General features: G+C 42.5%; 1 non-coding gene across 1 annotated transcript; it reads right to left on the bottom strand.

The window, feature by feature from the left end:
• Positions 1-18,288: 18,288 nt before the first annotated feature.
• On the bottom strand, positions 18,289-18,360 carry Trnae-cuc (transfer RNA glutamic acid (anticodon CUC)). Its single transcript has one exon. It is a non-coding gene; the product is annotated as a tRNA-Glu (tRNA).
• Positions 18,361-21,034: the final 2,674 nt, after the last annotated feature.

The following is a 21,034-nucleotide window of genomic DNA, read 5'->3' as shown; positions in this document are numbered from 1 at the left end:
CAGATAAGAATACTGTATATCTTCATGACACATAGAATTAAGACACGAAAAACAGAAATGGTTCAAATGGCTCTGAGCACTATGGGACTTAACTTCTGAGGTCATCAATCCCCTAGAACTTAGAACTACTTAAACCTAACTAACCTAAGAAGATCACCCACGCCGGCCGCTGGTGGCCGAGCGGCTCTGGCGCTACAGTCTGGAACCGCGCGACCGTACGGTCGCCGGTTCGAATCCTGCCTCGGGCATGGATGTGTGTGTTGTCCTTAGGTTAGTTAGGTTTAAGTAGTTCTAAGTTCTAGGGGACTTATGACCTCAGCAGTTGAGATCCATAGTGCTCAGAGCCATTTGAACCATTTTTGAACATCACCCACATCCATGCCCCAGGCAAGGACTCGAACCTGCGACCGTAGCGGTTGCGCGGTTACAGACTGTAGCGCCTAGAACCGCTCGGCCACCACGGCAGCCCACGACAAACAAAAGTGAACTATACACAGTAATAATGTTTATAAAATAGTTATATATCAGAAACGCCAAATTAGAAAACACACAAGCGAACTAAGTACTATCATTCAACAAAGGGCTCTATAAAATCTATACAAGATGTGTGTCAGGTTAAACATCTGCACACAGAAAAAAATAAATTTTTTGATGACTTATTTTATTGGAGTTATATGGGCCATGCCAGATAGAATGGGATGAGTAGCATTTTACCTTATCACACATACAAAAATGAGATTGGTCCCTTCTCTTCTACCACGGAACCTACAATCAGTATGTATAATTTACACATCACTGATCTCTGGGAGGCCTCCTTCTCATTTAATATTTAATAGGTTGCGTAGTGTCAAGTGCGCAACAAATATGGATGACTCGAATGTCACAAAAAAAAAAAAAGAAAGAAAGAAAGAAAGAAAAATGTTCTTGTACCTACCTTTGTATACCCTTCACTTTAGCATCCAAAATTTTTTATTCAATAAATTTAGTGGTGTCAGATGTGCGAGCCATTCAAACGAGCTCGAATGGCAATAATCTAAAAATAGATCTTTGTTATATTTAACTTTGCACATTCGCGAGATTTTAACTAATCCTTGAATTCTGACATGTAAAATAATATTACCATGCTTCAATGAACGTATCAGACACTACTTTGCAACAATAATTTCACGCTAGAGTCATTACATTGAACACATCACATGGTAATACGATAAAACATGGCTCCATCACACTGCATTACAATGAAATATATACAACAAACAAACAAAACTTGACGGACATGGAAGTGACAATGCGCTCGCTTGAGCTGCACGATTTACCCCGCGCTAAGGGAAGTACCATGCTGTCGAATGCGGGAGTCTCCTCTCAGCCTTGCGCTGCACGTCGCGACGCCGCACGGAACCCAGACACACACACATGTAACCGTCATATCACCTCTTCACATTCACACCAAGTGTCTCGCAGTCCAGACACACACAAAAATGACTGTCCAAGCGCAATAAGTACGTACTGATTACTACAACAGAAAATCTGTTCATAAAATACGTCGTGTTTTTAACGCCTACTGCTGTACGATACTCTATTGAACCACTACCCTCTTAGGCTGCGGGCGTTAAAAATTCCGACCTCGCGCTCGTCATCATAAATTACTTATGCATTCATTGCTACCACCTGTCTCACCGAGTATGGGCTTTCGTACATGTGGAAAAACTTTTTCATTTCGGTATCCGACAGCCTATGCCTTCTTACGAGGACTCAGTGCCCGATCTCGTAAGTCTTCATCCCTTTCCCTGCTCCATTTAGAGTCTTTTCATCGCCTTCTCTAATATCAACTATCGAGCTCGATTCACGCGTCTCTGGTGTGTCTCTGTCTATCCTCCAGTCGGAGGTCGGACAACCTTGTCAGCAAGGGCTTCTCCGGTTTCTGGAACTGTAGATCTGTTGGTCTGTATCCCGCATTGCAATGCACGGATTTATTGAAATACCTCTCCGGTAGGTATTGGACTCAGGCATTTTGCCTTTCAGAAACTAATATTCTAAAGAACACTCCCAGCTGGTGCATGTATCGTTCTGCAGGGTTGGATTGGGGGTTTCTAATAAAGAAGAATGTCACTTTCATCCCTTCCTCTTCTGACCGTGCCTTCCACCTGTGAGTTCTGGAAATAGCAGAGTACTTTCTTGGGTGTTCCACAAGTGTGCACACAATCTTCTGTCAAAATTTTTACACAGTTTTTCGTTGGGGTGCGGTTTGCCGCGTAAAGCCTGACTTGTTTAGCAAATGCGTCCACGACAACGAAATTAAACTGCCGCTCGAGCTGTCCCTTCGGCAGAGGGCCGTAATTATACGCACACACGAGGTCATTTGGTGTTTCTTGTGTGATGGTATGCATTTCACCTCGCACAGCCATGTTCGGATGTTTTATACTCTTGCACATGTCACAGTTCCTAACTACCTCCGCAGCTTTCCGTCTGAGAACGGCACGTTCCCATTCTTTGGCGATTGTCGCATACAGCTTCGTCACTCCACAGTGCCGAAGGTGCTCGTGATAGCGTTCGATCATATCTCCCGAAAGTTCGTCAGGGAGCTACATTTTCCGCCTTCGTTCTTTCACATTGCACTGGAAACACCCTCCGATCGATCGTGCACAGTAAAACAGTAATCCTAAGCCGCACATCCTCTCCACTAACGCCGTGCATCAGAAAGTCCTTGACACTCCGGACATTTGGCTGTTGGTCTTCTGCTGTGGCTAACTCTCTGTTGTATTGTCGGATGCACGCATGGTCCCATTGTTGTAACATTGCCATTATAACCTCATTATTTTCTCGCGCGACGTTTTCGTCGCTGTCCTTCCGCGAAGGATTTCAGTTTAACCAGTCGGCGAATTTATTGTGTTTACCACGGCAATAAGCGACTGCTAGATCGAATTCTTGAACCACTAGGGCCCAACGCATAACTCTGTTACTCGGGTATCTGACAGATTTTAAGAACGTTCGAGAATGGTAGTCCGTACGCAAACGAGTTTTCCTTTCGACCAGGTAACTCCTGAACTGTTTTGGCACACAGACAATGGTCAGCATTTCTAGCTCTGTAGTGAAACACCGTGTCTTTGCGTCCAAAAGCTCCCGGCTACATGTGGCCACAGTGCGGTCATTCCCATCATTGACTTTCTGTTATAGACATCCCCCAGTGCTTCGTGTATTTGCGTCTGTGATAAGCTGCAAAGGTGCAGAGAAGTCAGGATGCGCCAAACAAATATTGTCATTAACACAGTCTTAACAATTTCGAACGCACTTACCCCCTTCTTTAACCCATTTCCACTTCTTGCCCTTCTTCATCAGCTCGTGAAGAGAACTTAATATCTGCGAGAAGTTGACGCTGCGCCCCTGTAAAACGAAATAGCCTCAAGAGCTGAGTTGCTTCTCGCATCTGGGATGGCCGTTTCATTTTCGTGATTACCAGCAATTTGCACTTTTCCGGACGGATACCGTCCGGCGTGATCTCGAACCCGATATGCATGACCCTGTTTGCCGCCAGCAGCTGATTTATGTGGCACATGTATTCTTCAAATGTTGCAGACGCGACAGTTGTATAATCAGCGTAGGCAACACAAAATTCTCTCACCTCTGCTGTGATTAAACAGAGCCCTAAAAATGTCGAACTTAAGTTCTTATGTGCGAATGGTACTCGATTGTACACATACTGTTCCCCTTCGAGTAGGAAGGCAGTGTATTTTGGGCAGGATGGATCGAACTCAACTTTATTGAAACCAGCTGTAATGTGAAACTTGATAGCCGGAGAACTGGCGTAGTATGTCTTGAATAGGTTTGGGTCTTCTTCCGCCTACCACAGTGTGATAACTGAATACCCTCGCATCGAGGCAACAATGGACCCATCCGTCTTTCATAGGGGCAATTGCAAGTATATTCACATATTCCGACGCGGCCCGTGATAGGGATCCGGCTGCCTCCCTCGCCTGTATCACTTTCCTGATGCTTTCCAGTGCTCTCAGGCAACTGAGTACGCTTCCTTTGTCGGCGGCTGGTGACACGTTACTCTATATGTCGAAACCGCTTCCCTAAATCTTCGTGGTAGGGACAGGGATGTATCCTGAATTCCATGATTGTTTCCTCCACCTCCTGTCTCAGCTGCAGGTTCAACCATGGGTTACCTTGAACACTCTTTCTAAGTATTCCCATCGGATCAGCCTCTGTGTTATCCATGCGCACTTCTGGCTGATCGTCAGTACACAAAGCACCACTACCATGTCCCTTGTTAGTTAGTTAGTTGGTTGCCTGTTCAATTGATCAGTCTCACGGTACTGTAGCCGTTATGATGTGGAACGTGTCAAGTGCACAAGAAATGCACATATGAAACATGATTTTTTAATATGTATATATTACAATACAAAATTAAGGTTTAATATTTCTAGTATTTACCCTATTACCTTAAATGACACAAAATGCATGTACTATATTTATAGATTTAGTTATTCCTATTCAACGATTCATCTATGGTATAGAAGGAGTTGTCAAGGAGATATGATTTCAACTAATTTTTGAACCTATTACTGCTGTCTGTCAGACATTGTATTTCATCTCGTAATCTGTCGAAAATTTTTATAGCAGCATATTTTGCCCCTTTCTGTGCCAAACATAGGTTGAGTAAAGGATAGTGTAAGTCTTTCTATTTTCTGGCATTATAATTACGAATGTCATTGTTCTTTTTAAATTGGTTCATGTTGTTGAGAACAAATTTCATTAGTGAGTGAATGTGCTGTGAGGCTGTTGTAAGAATTTCCAATCTTTTAAAAAGATGCCTACAAGATGTGCGACTATGAATCCTAAACATTTTCGACCCACTTTCTTTTGAGCAGTGAAAGTATTCACATTTAGACAAAATGTTGAGTTGCCCCATAATATTATTCTGTACGACATCAGAGAGTGAAAGTGTGCAAAGTATGTTAGATAACTAATTTCTCTATCCTCAAAATTGGCAATTATTCTGATTGCAAAAGTTGCTGAACCTAGTCTCTTTAGAAAATCCAAACTATGAATTTTCCAATTAAGATTCTTATCTATGTGTACACACAAAAAATTAGTATGCTCTGCCCTGTCTACTGACTTCAGTTGAAACGTTATATTTATTGAAAGAACTGTACCTTTTGCAACAGAAAATTGTATGTACTGTGTTTTTTCAAAGTTTAGAGTAAGCCCATTTGCAGAAAACCAGTTAATGACTTCTGAAGACCATATTTGTATCGTTTTAAATTTGAGTTTCCTTTACCAGATTAATAATGATGCTTGTATCATCAGCAAACAGTGTCAGTTCAGCTTCCTGTTTCAGATGGGAAGCGAGGTCGTTCACATATATCAAGAACAGAAGGGGGCCCATGATTGAACCCTGTGGAACAAGTAATGTAATTTCACCCCAGTTAGATGAAGTGGCAAACTTATTTAAATCACTTGACCCATATAAGGAAGCTTCTTCCTTCCTGTTCTTTAGGTACGACTTCAACCACTCATATGCTATTCCATTTATACCATAGAACTGTAATTTCTGTAACAATGTTATGGTTCACACAACCGAATGCTTTGGACAAGTCACAGAAAATTCCTATTCGTGACATTTTATTATTTAAAAACTCTATTATGAGGACAGTGAAATTGTATATAGCTGTCTCAGTATAACAGCATTTTTGAAATCAGAACTGTGATTTACGAAGTATCCTATTACTGTTGAGATGGCTAACCACTCTTGAGTACATTACTTTCTCAAAATTTTTGATAATACTGTAAGCAAGGATACTGGGCGATAATTATTGACATCTGTGGTGTCCCCCTTTTTGTACCGTGGCCTGACAATGGCATATTTCAAACTGTCTGGGAAAATACCTTCACATACTGATGCATTGCATATGTGTCTCAAAACATCAGCTGTAATTGCTCCACTTTGTTTTAATATCTTATTAGAGATGGCATCTATTCCAACAGAACATTTATTTTTCCAGATTTAATAATTTTATTTATTTCACAAGAGGTTGTTAGGTGAAACTTAAACTGACTAAATATTTTCAAAACAGACACTCCCATGTACTGCCTGGCTTTTTCTTTTGAACTGTTCTCACCAATTTTTTCTCCTACACTTAGGAAATGGTTGTTCATTAGCTACTTGTGTATTGTTGGTTATAATACACTCAGGAAACGGTTGTTAAATACATTAGCTACTTGTGTATTGTTGGTTAGGATGATCTCATTCTCCTTAATTGTAATACTACCTACCCCACTGGTTACCATTCCAGTCTCCCTTCTAACAATCCATACTGATTTGATTTTTTTGCCAGAGTTGTTAATTTCTTCTCTAACATACATAGCTCTTGATTTCCTTTTAACTTTTCTCAGTATGTCACAATAATTTTTATAGTGTAAACCTACTTCTGGATCATTGCTAGTTCTTGCTGTCTCATAAAGTTTTCTTTCTCTTTCTGAAGACACTTTAATACCTATAGTAATCCAAGGTATGTTTGAAAAGTGTGTGGTGTTACATTTAGCGATTTTGTTTGGGAAGCAATGTTCAAAAAGGGATATAAATGTATCAAGAAATAGGTTGCATTTATCATTAGCATTTGGCTCATTATACACATCTCCTCAATTAACATTTCTTAAGCTTTCTTTGAAATGCTCTATAGATACCAGGTTGAGCGACCTTACACTTCTACTTAATGATTTCCGAACTGTACACCCTGTTCGGTTTTGTAAGTCAATCAGTTGTGCAGCATAGTCTGACAATCCATTTTTCACAGGGAAAGCAAGTACTTGTTTTACATCCTCTTTCTGTACAAATACATTATCTATTAGCGTGCTGCTGTCTTGAGCTATACGTGTAGGGAAATTCATCACCGATTCTAATTTATATGTTGTTAATAATGCTTCTAGTTCACTTTTTCTCTCAGAGTTATTTATAAAGTTTACATTGAAATCACTACAGTTTAATAACTTCTTCTTTTTGTTTGACAGACAGCATAATAGAGAGTCAAACTTTCTTATGAATAGCTCCAAGTCTCCTAATGGGGGCTTTACACTGTTGCTAATATCAGTACTACATTATCTATCTGAAGTTCACGTGCAAAAACCTCTAAGTGCTGATCAACACAAAATTTGATTTCTTCTACAGTTTTGCATCTGTACCCTTGTTTTGTGAAAATGACAATTCTTCCTTTATCCATCCTAGATCTACAAGTGTAAGATGCTAAATTATACCCAGTTATACTGATACTATCCATGCCCACAATTACATGGTGTTCAGACAGACAGAGTATATCAATCTCATTCTTATTTTTGAGATCATCTAAACACACTAATAGCTCATCTACTTTATTTTTTAATCCCCTGCTATTTTGATGAAGTAAGTTGATACTGCCCTTAGCTTTACCCTTATTTACTGTACATGAAATTTCTTTTATTCTATTTATCTTGATTGTCATCTGTCTGGACTTTGGCTTTAACCTAAAAAATATGTCTATCTGGACCCATTAACCACAGAGATTGACACTTGTGTGACTGTGGATCCACTTACAGTTTCTGCTAATAGAGAAGCTAATTTATTTTTCCCCATCCTATTCAGGTGCAGGCCATGTGTAGTGTATCCCCGCCTACCAATAGCATTTACTGGAACAACACTTATGTGAGATTTTTCCGGTGTCTGGAACATCCTATTCAGCTGAATGCGATGTGATCAACTTATCTCGGCACTTCGATGCATGAAAACACTTACAGCCCTCCGAAAACCGTCTTACTCTTTCACATTTTGCTACTGTGGATGGAACAACATTGTCTTCTGCTGCAGGCGAGTGGGCGTTGGTACTTCTGTGGTACTTTTCGCTGTGTTCCTCTGCCACTCTGCAATCGTTTTCGCATTCTACGCTCTACACGAGCTTTTTCTTCAACCTTTTTCATTGTCTCGGCTCGCTTGACATCACGGCATTTGACTGTGGTCTCTCTATACATATTATTATGTTCTTTTTGGAGCGTGTCTTCCGTACTCGAATGGACGGTTTCGGCTCTCACGGGAGAGTACTCGTTAACGGTCTCAGGCACTCTCATTCCTAATAGTATAGTGCGCTTAAAAGGCCGTAGCCGCTGGATGCGCAGTCGGCTGGGGCAGCATTGTGAGAGTTGCAGTGGTGGGGTATCCTAAGAGAGCTGTAGGGGAAATGCCATGTTCTAGAAGGTAAGTGGCGTTCTAAATATTAGGTGGTGCCTCTCTGTGCTCACACTTGCATGGTGACCATTCAAAGAGATCTACTGTCACCTCTGCTTTCGTTAGTATCTACAAGAAAATCTGCAGAAAATACTGCGATTTATTTTCGCCTGGCTTGTTAACCATTTGTTACTTTCAGAGAAACGTTATGATAGGCGAATTTGAAGTAAAACCTACATATTTCTCCGGTTTCCAGGTCAAAATTTGCTTCTTCTGCCAAAACACAGCGTTGTTTACACTGTCTCATCTCAATGACATGTTGTGCAAGCACAAATGCGAGAAAATTCTGAATGAGTGGTGTATTAAGTTTATTAAGTGACAAACTGAGCGAATGGAAAGTCAGTAGCTCATGGAAAAAAAACATCTCGGTACAAAACCGGTGTTATATCTTCATATATGCTGTTCCAAAACTCACAACATTTCTCTTTTCGTCAGTTATCGATGGCCCTTAAGAGTTACACTCTTACACTGAAAGAGTCTGCAGTTATTGGAATAACATGGTAGATAATGAAGTTTTATATAATAACGATATGGTGAAATACTCTCCTCTTAGCATTCTAACAGTTGGCGAAATCTCATTTCGATACCTGAAACCATTTAGCAAATATGAGGCATGTTGTGTACATTTCACTCGGCCTTTATTGGTGGCGCGGCGCGGACGCAAATGAATGTAATACATCAGATCAATTTTCTCGACACTGGTGACAGATAGACACCTCTACCCAAATCTAAAGAAAAATTCCGTATGTTAGCTGAATTTCACATGCAACGACAGATTATGCAATATGCACCACAAACAAAATCATAGTGACCTCTATTTTTTATTCCACACTTCCGCGAATTTCGAACAGTGTCTTACTTCTACATAAATATCACAATAACTACAATAACACTAACGAAATGATGGGCACATCATCATGAATCTGACATACAAATCTACAAATAAAGCAAAAATGATTTTTTGTACCGGGTAGTTTCTGCAAATCATTTCAGAAAGATTGCAGGGTGCACACCTCAGTTCTGTCATCGCTTACTGGTCGAAAGTTCGAAAACACCTATCGGCCTCCCCTTCCGAACAAGCGAATGAACTCTCCCAGCGCTTTGTACGAAAACTGGTCGCTGCGCATCGGCCAGTATGTCCTGCGCTAGCTATATGCGTGCAAGAGTCTCCAGGCCACGCCTAGTCGCATCATGTCCATCAGATTCTCCTTCGTCCGCTGTGTGCGTGGAACTGTCATCACGATTTGTGGACGGCAAACTGACTTCATCTGAAACCCCTGTTCCCTCTAATAAATAATCTTTTAGCTCTCATGGCCCACCTGTGAAAATTTAGTCGCGATCCTTACATTTTTGTAATCAATTGTAACCTTCATAATCTCTGCACCGTCCGCAGCTCGTGGTCGTGCGGTAGCGTCCTCGCTTCCCACGCCCGGGTTCCCGGGTTCGATTCCCGGAGGGGTCAGGGATTTTCTCTGTCTCGTGATGACTGGGTGTTGTGTGATGTCCTTAGGTTGGTTAGGTTTAAGTAGTTTTAAGTTCTAGGGGACTGATGACCATAGATGTTATGTCCCATAGTGCTCAGAGCCATTTGAACCATTTGAACCAATCTCTGCACCCCATACGACCGCTCTTTGAACAAATTGACCACGAGTTCAGTGGTCCAATCCATGATCGCTGCTGCACTGGAGAGTACGTCTTTACCGACTACAAAATCGAGTAACAACGCACAGGTGACAATTGCATCACCTGCAAGACACTACTTCCGCTGCTTAGCGACACCAAGACTTCTCTCGTTCTTCTTCCTTTTCGCTTCAAAAGCAAGATTCTTTTTACGCGTATCTCAGCTAATTTACTACCAATTTCTACCAGTTTTTCATAGAGAGGGATCCAAGGTGCTGTCACTTCTGACCCACAATAGAGGCATGCTTTCCACTTATTTCCTTCCACGGTTACCTCAATGAGGAGACACTGATCATCTGGATTCTCCGGTAACTCTGGAACACCACATTACTGCCCACTGTCGTCCTGCATTTGTGATAGTACCGAACATTGCGATGGCCTTTCTCTACTGTGGCGATCCATGTGATATCTCTTTGTCTTTGGTCGTTCACTTGTCTGATTTCACTTTCCTCTAGCCAAGGTGGCGCCAGAGGTGATGAACCTTCATTATTATCACTGTCTGTCTCATTATGCGACGCTTGCACACAGTTCTCGTGAAGTGTGTGGTTTCACACTTCGTTCCTGCCCTGCTCTCCCTGGAGTGAACCATGGCGTCTATCTCGCCCTCATTGCGTTTACAAATGCCGTCCTTCACTTCTCCTGCTCGTCCGAGGACCTTAAAATATCGAAAACCCGTTCTCTCGACAGTGCTCCGATGATTGCACGTTCTACGTGAGCAGGAAAATGTGAGCGCATCGCGCTACATCATTCCTCATCTGTCATTTTGTTATCCAAGTGTTCCGCGAGAATGATAAAGTGAACAGTGTATGTTGCCATAGACTGGCGTGACTGGCCGCATAGTGTCCCGATATATGCTCATCTTTGCATCTGCTTGTGTGGCCAGGTTCCAATATATTACCAGAAACTTAGAACAAAAATCATTGTAACTATTGTTCTCAAATTGTAACATCAAACCAGGCATCCTCCTCCTGATCGAACGTCTGCCGTGCGATGAATAAAGCATTGGATACCCCTGCTCCTTTCGCACGCAGATACGTGTCTCGATTCTTTAGATACGTTAAAATGTCCGTGAATTCCCAAGGGACCAAAGTGCTGAGGTCATCTGTCGCTAGACTTTGACACTACTTAAACTAACTTAAAGTGACATGTGATAAGAACCACACACATCCATGCCTGAGAGAGGACTCGAACTTCCGGTGGGAGGGGCCGCGCAATCCGGGACATGGCGCCTCAAACCACGCTGCCACTCAGCGCGGCCTTTGGGTATGCCTCCGTGTGGACACAGGGCGTTCTCCCGAATTTGGGCAGTGGTATGTCCAGGCCCTGCACTGGGAAAGCGGCCTCCATATCCGTTGGCGTGACCTCCTTTGCAGGGACATTACTGTGTCGCGTTGCAGACATTTCTTGCTGGAGGACTGGCACTCATGTTACTGTTTCCTCGGCTGATTTACTTTCCACATCTATACTCAAAGAGATATGAGTCATCTTAACTTCGCATGTACCTGCCTTTCTAAGCTGGTAACCTTCGTTTCACACACTTTTCTCACTACGTCCACGTTGTTAGTGATCTCCGAACATGTCTTTTCGGTTTAACTCTCCAATTCGTGCCTAACTCCAGCAATCTGCCCATCAAGCTTTTGAATTCAAAGTTTTATCTCAGTTTCCAGTCTTTCAGATCGTGTTTTATTCTCCTTCCTCATAGGGGTTAAATGCGGTGTGTGGTTTCCTAAAGCATGGCCGAAGCCATGATATCACGATGCCAGCAGGCAGATGTTGGCGATTCATGGAAGAAACCTCGCGTCCTCTTGATTCCGCGATGTCTCCGACTGCCTCTTCTCATCCATCTTCTTCCTCGAAATTTTCTCCTCTCGCGACGTTGTCATAGGCAGACTCAATTTTTAATACAGGCCTATGGAAGGCATTGTTTCATGCCCAGGCCTCTCCAAGAGGAGGGTGGAAATACTTCATCTAGCGTGGACTGGTGTGTGCCTCGGGAATTGGCACCTTCTCAGGATTTCACATTCTTTCGATATTCCGAGGCTGTTGTGAGAGCATCTACATTAACACTTCTTTGTGACGGCTGCCTCTGCGTGAGGCCTGAACCAACGCATGTTTGGGTTATCATCTCAGATTCTGCTGGCGTTCGTGATTTACAAGGAACTTCCTTACTGCCAAGAAAAACATCTTCATAAGAACGCTGACTTTTTTGCACACGCACCCATGCGCGAACTCTCCGTGCTTTTGTGCACGCTCCTCCCTGTGTCCATGGAGTGGCGTAACTGTCGGCACATTCCCGCTTTCTAAGGCACGTAAAATCACTGCTGCCAGACCAGATGGACTCACATGCTTTCGCGCGTACATTATTGACGTTCCGTTGTAACGGCAGCAAGAGTACGTCATTACCCAGCACGCTTCTCATAGCGAGCCTCTCCTCTTCACAATGTCTCCCTTCTTCAGCAAGGCGAGAGCGCCTGCCCGACTTCCGGCTGAGTGTGCCTGCAGAATGGCTGCAGTGTCCGGGTCCCTCGACCTGCTGGGCCACTGACGCTCGAGTTGGCGAAAGTGGCCGTGGGCGGAGGTACCACAACATATTGCTATTCCATTACTTTTGTCATCTCATTGTACATTCGGACTTTCGTAACTATATCGTCCAAACACTCAGAAAGATATCAAAGGCGGAATTACCAGAACTATCGCACACCAGCTTTTCATTTCATGATTCTAGTTGCTGACAAGAGTTATATACAGTAGAACGGAAAAGAAAACGAAGGAGCTGTTACATGACTGTTATTACGATCTCTAGCAATTGTAAAATCAGAGTGGCAGTTCTGAGATTCCTCTTGGTAATGGAGGCAACACTTAACAAAAGTTATGATAGGATCATATGGTTTGTCAATCTTGAAAAACGATTCAGCAAGGTAAAAAGCTACAACATTATTTTCTTTTCTTCTGAGAAACAGTTATAAGCTGCTGGGAATGACATATAATTCACAGTATCCCTCCCAGTGGAGATAACTAGCAAAACCTTCATTCGATCAACATTTTTAAATTGCTCATCAGTCTGAGATCCATACCAGACAATATCGATATAGGTAAGAGAGGAGATCAAAAAATTGCCGCGTGCTTCCTTATAGGACAGTTTGTTGGGCAAAAAACCGTCACGATATTGATCAACCAACTCTAGTGGCGAACGCTGGAAATAACTTCTATACCTTACGGTTTGGTTTGCTATTAATATAAATTGAAGAACAAGAGAAGAGAGAAACACTTGCATTAAAAAGAATGTAAGCGAAGTGAATGAGAGGAAGTATTACAGAATCTTATTCACAGGTACGAACAGTCTAATAAACATGGAATATGCAAACCAAAGGCGACAAATGTAATGTCAGATGGCAGAATTTGGACTTTAAATTAACTTTATTGAACAGGGGTCCCTGTGGTTGACGAATTGTAAGTACTGTGCTGCCTTGAAATCAGATAACGCCTGTTACAAGTAGTAAGTAGGTTGTAAGAAGCAGAACAGAACAAAGAAAAAGATCATTTCTTGATAAAAGATGTCTGGTAATACCAAACGTTGGGCTTAGTTCGACGAATAATTTTGTGAGAAAATGCGTCTGCAGCACAGAACTGTATGGAAATGAAATCTGGACTGCGAAACGTAGCATAGTCAGCGCCAGCGTACTGACGTGTGGTTTCCACAACGATGCCGACGATGATGAGGTAGGAAATGAAGAAGTCCTATGTAGGATCGGAGTGGAAAGAAATATGTGAGAAGGAAAACTTAAGAAGTCGTAATATTATCTTCTAAGGCAGTACAGCGAGCTGCAGATTACAAAACGTGATGGGTGATGCACATATTGGACTGTATTCAACAAATAATGGATAACTTCGAGTTTAAATGCTTTTCACAGATGAAGTTGACCCAGGAGAGAGAGCTGACTGAAAGAAGAAGAAAAAATCAACAACTTGGCCAGCGCTTATCTCTTTTCACACAGGCTACAAAATATTCTCATCATGTTGCGGGTTGATATTTGCAATTATAGACACTCTGGAAATATTGATTATCCTTGAATTAATGTTTTATATTCCATGATGTACGTTCCTTGGAGAGAAATAAATTAATGTTGTATTGGAATCACGGTGTTGTGTGTGCGTAACATTATGGTGCCGAAACCCGGGAAGAAATTGCGATTTTCTGCGTGATATCAACAATTAACGGGTTACTTCACGCTGTAGGAAACAAGAGACGACGTCGGACCGCATCACAAGCTAAGTCCACTTCAATATAATATGATCGCATGAACTGGTTGCTTAAAAACAATTTTTGTGGCTTTGTATTGCAAGCCTGAAACTTGCACTCAGAGTAGCCAGTTTTGTTAAAAGGTTTTCGTTCACTTTCGTTTGCGCTTACGCTGCTTGTTAAACGTTTAAGCTATTCACAAGCGCACTCGTAAACAATCTTACAACAGCCGTCTTCAGTAAGACATAATGCAGAACTAATCAGAGATACACTTAGCAAACTTTAAAAGAAAGCGAACTTGGGAGAGGACTAATGCTACGCGGTTTTGAGCGGCTGTTGATGCTCATACCAAAAAGCCCGTTTGATGATTTTGAACATTACAGGGAACGTCTTTAAGAAACTCTAGAGAAGCTCGTTTCATTAGATGACGCTATTCATAATTTTCTCTCTGACGATGAATACAATGCAGACATGATGAGCTGTGAGGAATATATAGATAAAGTCAAACGCGCTATACAGAGGGCTACAAAAGCAATAGATTACAAGCTTTCAGCCACAACGTCGCAGATGAATATCAAGTCACCACCAGTGCTCATACAACCAACTGTATTCCACTCTGTCAAGCTACCACCAATTAAGCTTGAGTCATTTTGTGGAGATGTCGAAATGTGGTCCCGCTTCTGGGAACAATTTGAATCGACCATTGATAAAGACACATCCCTTTCTACAGTAAACAAACATGTTTCCCTACGAGGGAAACATGTATGAAGAAACAAAGAAAATTTTATTGAATAGATACGGAGATAGCAATCGCATTATTTGGATGTGCGAAAGCCTGTACCGTCAGGGACACCTGAAACGCTGAACAGTACATTCCTGGAATGTAACCGTCGTAGTCAAGCACTGCGTACCTTAGCAGAAGACGTAGTGGCATACGGTAAAATTCTCACTCCGAAAATTCTGCGTGCATTTCCCGCTGAAATGTGCCAGAAATGGGTCATTCATGCTAGAAGAACCGAAGTAGCGGAAGGAGATGTCCTGAAACTACTTAACTTTTTGGAAGAAGAAGTTCGTGGTGCTCTCACTGCACAAAAGATCCGTACAGAATATCAGTCATCTCCTAGCTTCACGCCCACTGCAGCAGCTCTTCACATAAATTCAAAGCAAGCGAAATATCCGCGTAAGCCTAAACGAGAAGTACCGGTACAACCGTATTGCGTATTTTGCGAAGCTCGCTCTCATTGGGCCCAAGACTGCAACATAGTAACTGACAGCCAACAAGGTATCGATAAACTAAAGCAAGATAAGTGCTATTTTATATGTTTAAACCGAGGTCATAATGCTAGAAACTGCAGTAAGAAGGGCAAGGTCTCGTGTTCTAAGTGCAAGAAAAGTCATCACAAAGCTATCTGTACTGACATTGCTGCCTCTTCTTCATCTTCTCAGCAAATTAGCTCTACATCTGTAGGAAGAATCGACGTAAGTTCAGCAGGTTTTACTTATCTTCAGACAGCTCGAGTTTGGGTCAGTGGACCCGCAGGATTAAGCAAACTTACTCGCTGCGTTCTGGATAGCGGTAGACAACGCCTTTGAAATGCTATCCGCAACTTCAACGCATCGTAGAGTCGTAGAATTCACACTGCAGGGTGCATGGACTAATTCCAAGACGTCTATGACTGCGTTTGAAAGCACATACTCATTTTCCGCGCACCCAACTGTGCCTTCCGATTTAAAAAAAAAACTTGTTCGCACACGGAGACTTCAGTTTGCGGACCTAAGGGATGGTACAGAAGGTCTTCCCATCGAGATTGTTATCGGAGCAGATTACTATTGGAAAATCGTTAAAGATTCCCATCCGATTCGACTAACGCCATCAGTTGTTCTGGTACCTTCCATTCTAGGTAGGATTCTCAGTGGAAGCAAATCAAGCACCACGGCCAACATTGTGACGGCAAACTACATCAGTTTAGAGACAGCGACAACAACTGACGATATTTTACGACGTTTCTGGAAATTAGAAACAATGTGAATCACAGAAGATGAAACAACAACTCTAAATCAGAAGGAATTGGTGTTATTGCAAGTTTTCTCAAAACCCTACTGCACCGAAGACAAAAGAAGAGCGGTGTCTTTCCCCAGAAAACCCAACGTTATGTTATCTAGTAATCTTCAGCAAGCAGAGAAAAGATTTGCCTCACTGGAGAAAAAGTTTACGAAGAACAAGAAACTGAAACAAATTTACGAGGCGCAAATTGTATAACACATCAAGAAGAGACATGTGGAAGTGACCCCTTCTGGACAGATATTGCGTGACACATTTTATCTGCCACATCATGCAGTAAAGAAAGAAAAGTTAGGTGTCATCATATGGAGGATTGTATTTGATGGTTCGTTGCACGACCAGAATGCACGTTCATTGAATGACTCTTTAGAAATAGGTCCTAATTTACTTCCTGACATTCTTTCAATATTACTGAGATACCGTCTAAATCAAGTAGCCTTAATTACCGATATCAAACAAGTATTTCTACAGTTAGTTCTTCACAGGAAAGATAGAGATCTCACGAGGTTTTTTTTTTTTGGTACAAAGTAATCGTAGATCAACAAGGAAACTATATTACAACTGACGAAAGGATTACGTACCGCTTCACCCGACTACCTTTCGCACTGACCTCAGTCCGTTTCTTCTAGCAGCCACGCTGAAAGAACTTGCTGTTATGCACAAAATGAATTTTCCGCAAGCTGCTTTACTTGTTGAAGATAATATGTACATGGATGATTTTGTAGCAGGTGCTAAAGATGACAATGCCGTAATTAACTTATATTATGAGCTTATATCACTCATGGGACAGATCAGTCTACCATTGGCAAAGTGGGCCACAAATTCAAGCCAACTGATTGGAACATGGCAATCAGAAGGTGTCATAAACACTACAGATACGGAGGTACTTGGAGTCCACTGGAACACACAGACTGATATGCTCACTGTTGTTCACAACAATGTTACCGACTGCCACTAAGCGAGAAGTACTACGAAACGCTGCTAGATTCTATGACCCACTGGGTTTGTTGTCGCCTGTGTCCCTCAGTGCAAAAATAATTTTTCAAGAAATTTGGTCAAGAGGAATTGAATGGGCTGAGCTTTTACCCCTTGATCTTAGCAAACGCTGGCGAATGTGGGTATCAACATTGTCATCATGTTCACACATAAAATGCCCCGATGGGTTGGTGTATCTGAAAACACTGAGCCAGAAATCCATGTCTTTTTCGACGCATCAGAAAAGGCCTACGGAGCAGTCCTTTATGTACGGTGCACCAAAACAAATATGGTATCAGTCCATTTAGTTTGCAGTAAAAACCGACTAGCTCCCATCAAAGAAATAACCCTTCCACGTCTGGAACTTCTAGCGACACTTCTTGGATGAAGACTACTTCATTATTTCTGTAAGGCCACGAGCTATAATGCAAGTCGTGCAACATTGTGGACTGGCTCAACTGTAGCCTTAGGATGGATATAACATGATCCTAATCGATGGAAAACGTTTGTGTCAATCCGTGTTACGGAAATACAACCACTAACGAATCCGTCAGTGGAGGCACTGCCCTGGTGACGAAAATCTAGCTGATCTAACCTCCAGAGGTACCACAGCAGATAAACTTCACCATGCTTCTGTATGGTTCCATGGACCTGCGTGGTTAACAAAGAACAGAAGACAGTGGCTTCGAATGTTACAGACGGAAGAGCACTCCTTGCCAGAAAAGAAGAAATTAACAGACCGAGTCTTCATGGTACAAACAACGATTCCTGTTTTAACAGCTACACGGTACAGTAGCTACTTCAAGCTGTTAACAGTTACGGGATGGGTACTTCGCTTTAAACGGCACTTATTGAAAGAAAACAGAACGTCTGGAGAACTAACAGCATCAGATTTGGGCGAAGCACGCACTTACTGGTTTCAAGTTGTTCAACAGCAGCAATTTGGGCTCGAACTGCATGCACTATACAAGAACAAGCCTCTACCACGTAATTCTCAGATAGTTCGCTACAACCCATTCTTGGATAACGGTCTTATTCGTCTCGGTGGACGGCTGCAGTTTGCAGAATTACCCGCAATTCCGGTACCGGGAATCGAACCCGAGCCTCCTGGGTGAGAGCCAGGTATCCTAGCCACTAGACCACACCGGATAACGACGGCAGTGCTCTTTCCAGCGAACGCAGCAGCCACCCACGGTTAACTGACGACAACTGTAAAAAATCCACTCTCTCGCGTTATAGAACGGCGTGCTCCGGACGCATTTCGTGGAGACGAACGCCAGCAATGATGAGAGCAAAAGGTGCCTGCAAAGATCCAGCAGACTCACATTCGTTTGCATCACCTTGGAGTAAACATAGTGTTATCTGAACTGAGAACAGAATTCTGGATCCTTAGAGCTCGACAGGCAATTAAACATGTTCTACACCTTTGCTTACCTTGTAAGATGGTGAAAGCTCATGTTGTTCAACAAACTGAAACCATTTACAGTAACAAGTATTGACTTTGCTGGTCCATTATATGTCAGACAAGGACATATTACGAAGAAAGCGTATATTGCTCTATCCACATGCGCAACAACACGAGCCATACACCTGGAACTATGCTCAGATATGTCAACTGAGAGATTTCTTCAAGCCCTACAAAGGTTTGTCGGAAGACGAGGAGTGCCCAGCACAATTTACACTGACAATGCTACTACCTTCCATGCCTCGCACTTAGATCTGAAGGAGCTCTGGCAGGCTCTCAAGGCAAGCAAGACGCACAAGTACATCGGGCAGCAAGCCATCACTTGGAAATTCATCGCCCCACACGCGCCTTGGTGGGGAGGATTCTGGGAACGGATGGTGGGATCTGTCAAACGCTGCCTGAGAAAAGTTTTAGGACAGTCACAGTTGGACGAAGAAGATCTCAACAAAATCGTGGTCAGCATAGAAGCAGCACTAAACTCTAGACCAATTACGCAAGGGGGAGAAGAATCTGAGCCACTGACGCCCGCACATTTCCTTGTAGGTGATCGACTCACAACACTACCTACTGGTCCAGAATCACCAGTTAGAAAGGACTTGTCCAAGGAGTTTCAACGGCTGCAGAAGATGGTAGAACACTTCCACGAAACTCATCAACCAAGGCCAGGTTCAGGAAGACTCCAGCTGGGTGATGTCGTTCTTCTACAAGAACATGTTCGTCCACGACACATGTGGAGGAAGGCGTGGATAGAAGATACCCATGAAAGAAGAGGTGGGATAACACGAACTGTAACCTTACGAACTTCAGAAGGATCCATAACCTCACGTCCCGTTCAACTGGTCATTCCTCTAGAAGTTGACCAGGGTGGGGAGGGTGTTGCGGGTTGATATTTGTAATTATAGACACTCTGGAAATATTGATTATCCTTGAATTAATGTTCTATGTTCGCTGATGTACGTTCCTTGGACAGAAATAAATTAATGTTGTATTTGAATCACGGAGTTGTGTGTCCGTAATACATCACTCGACCATGGATAGGACACTATATGCTCCAGCAAGAGGGTTATCCAATTTGTGGTACCTATTGAGAACATATCGCAGTATGCCACATTTTCGTTGACTGTGTTTTCCCTTTCGCAATCTGTAATGAATTCGGTTGTGTGCAATCCACCCTGTCTCCTGAGGGGATCGAAACGCTCCTACTTCGCCAACATTTCTGAGTTACGCGTGCGGCATGAAGTAAGTTCTGTTGCTGGTCTAGTCTCTTACCTAGTTCGGTTACTTTGGTAACTTTTTGGCAAGTAGTCGTCGCTAACGTTCCCACTTTCCTCTTTTCCTCATCATACGTGGTAAGCTGTTTCTTCACTCTAATATCCATATCTTATACTAAAGTTAGCAAATTCATAACCCTTTCCTTTCGTCTTGTCGTGATAATTCTGCGTTTTCAATTACTTTACTTTCAATAATGGGATCAACAGTCCGTTGCAGCCCGCATCTCGTGGTCGTGGGGTAGCGTTCTCGCTTCCCACGCCCGGGTTCCCGGGTTCGATTCCCAGCGGGGTCAGGGATTTTCTCTGCCTCGTGATGGCTGGGTGTTGTGTGCTGTCCTTAGGTTAGTTAGGTTTAAGTAGTTCTAAGTTCTAGGGGACTTATGACCACAGCAGTTGAGTCCCATAGTGCTCAGAGCCATTTGAACCATTTAGTCCGTTGCACTTTCCGTTCAGTCCTCCGAACTTCCGTCCCAAAAAGACTATTTATGCTTCCTATATTCGACCGTTCCTCTGCTATGTCCTGCTTAAGATTGCCGATTTCGGTATTCATTACAGTTATTTCTTTCTTGGTTTCCTCTACTTTCGTGTTAATAGTTCCAATATTATTGTTCACAATCTTGATCGCTGTAGACTGAGCATTCACTGATTCGGATTGAGCTTCTATTGATTCGGCCTGAGCATTAACTTTAACAGTAATGGATTTGGTCTGAGCATTTATTGATTCGGACGGAGCATTAATTTTACTTATCAACAAGCTCAAAAAATATTTTATGTTTCCGGCTGTTACTGGTTTTGACTCGTAACTCTGTTTCTTTCTGAAGGGTTTCCTCGTACCCACCGTCATTGGATTCGAGTTTGATTTTTATTCCGAATTCCGTAGCATTCTTCAATGCCAGGAATTCCACATTCCTCTGTTCCAGTGTTTCAGCGGTAGCGATTACGATCTTACCCGCCGTTTCCTCAACAATGAGTTCCACTGCTAGCGTTCTCCTTGGTTCTGCCGATTGTTTCCCGTTAAGTACTATCAAATTATCAGTTTCCATTGTATCCATCATGTTGCCTGTTTTCCTATTAATGAAATATTAAA

Source organism: Schistocerca serialis, chromosome 4 (genome assembly GCF_023864345.2).
Source record: "Schistocerca serialis cubense isolate TAMUIC-IGC-003099 chromosome 4, iqSchSeri2.2, whole genome shotgun sequence".
In the NCBI taxonomy this organism is placed as follows: Eukaryota; Metazoa; Arthropoda; class Insecta; order Orthoptera; family Acrididae; genus Schistocerca; species Schistocerca serialis.
The sequence above is the reverse complement of the archived record's forward strand: the minus strand, read 5'-3'. Positions and strand labels throughout refer to the sequence as shown.